We start from the raw sequence: 1,652 nt of genomic DNA on the forward strand, positions 1-1,652 counted from the left end.
TCCTTTATCACATTATATTGATTGAGGAATATCTACTCTTCAGCAGTGGCTTAACCAGCCATATTTTTAACCATAAGCTTTACACCAAGGTTTATTTTGCTTTGATGCCCAAACATTCTCTCCTGACTGCAGAATTTTTGTAACTACCTATGTTTAAACTGCTACACTACAGGCCTGTCCTCTGGATCTAACATCCCTTCTACATCTAAAGTATTCAGAATTACTACATTAACCCATGTACTGCAGTAAGTGATGCTCTTGTTATAACATTGTCATGACAAACTACCAAAAAGAATGAAAACTGAAGCATAGTTGGAAAAGTTGTGCGTTCTGCTACATCCAAAGTCAAAATCTAATGGAATGATCACTGGACAATGAGTTTGGACTATCTTCTTGCAGGTTGTTACTGGTCTATAATTAGAGTTAGCTGAAAAGAAAAAAAAAATATAAAATTCTGTGTACTCTTTTTCAATCATATGTTCAAACTAATATTTGGGTGTTTTTTTGAGCTGCAGTAAGGTATCTGTACATATGAATTGACCGTTATGCATAATTCACACTCTGAACCTCTTGCAGTTGTAGAGACCTGATCCACTGGAAAGCTGCAGTGATTTAACCAAAGAAGGGTTTTAAAAATGACTCTACAAAGTGATACATATGGCCACTTGCATTCCTCTGATTTATCAAATAAATGTATTTCAGGCAACAGAAACAAATCACATGCCATCATCTCTGGAAAATACTTACTAGTTCCTTTGTTTTAGACTCCTGGTTTCCTGGGGATTTCACTGTGCATGCAGCTGACATTTATGAGGAATGTGGTTGTATGTTTTAAAAATTAGTAATACTTCATCTATTTTTCAATCCATATATTTTAAAGTGCTTTAAAAAAAACTAAGTACTTGTGTGTTTAAAAAAAACATAGGAAAATTCAGATGGATCAGAGGACACTGCATTGCATATAGCATCCAAAGCCAATGATACTTTGCAATGCTTTTCAAAACTGATACTCAACAAAAAATAAAACCAAAACCAAAACAGGGCTAGGGAGGTGGAGTACAATTACCCAAATCAATGTGGCAGGCTGACAGCAGAGTCAAGAACTGAAATCAAGTATTCCAATTACCAGCCCAATGCACATGTTTACTAGATTCTGTTTCTACCCCATGGTGGCTAACCAAAAGCATTGACAGAAGAGTCAAAGCTAATGGTAGTGTAACAAACAAACAAATGAAAAAACTTCAAAATTCTAATGCAAGAGGTTGCTCAGGAAACCTTTGTATGGGTGAGAACATATCCCTTTTATTCCAGAAATGTGACATAAAACAATCTGCTTTAACTTCAAAAAGAGTAACTGGCAGATTAGATTTCACTTACGGTTTTAAAAATGCAGAAAGCTCCACCAACCTTAGTGGCATTAAGACACACAAACCTGGACACAAGATAACAAGGTCATAGTTAGGTAGAGAGCTTTCACATGAGTATAGACCATACCTACATGCATGGAGCACAGAAAGAACTGCCAAAACTCAGCATGTTTCCAAAACTACTAGGAAAAGAAAGAGGATTTGCGAAAGCACCCTCAAGTAAATTGAAAAAAAACAGAAAGAAAAGAAAAAAGGAAGCCATTGTTTTAAGCTGCAGAAGCGTAC

The sequence above is a fragment of the Colius striatus genome, chromosome 4 (assembly GCF_028858725.1).
Source record: "Colius striatus isolate bColStr4 chromosome 4, bColStr4.1.hap1, whole genome shotgun sequence".
NCBI lineage: Eukaryota > Metazoa > Chordata > Aves > Coliiformes > Coliidae > Colius > Colius striatus.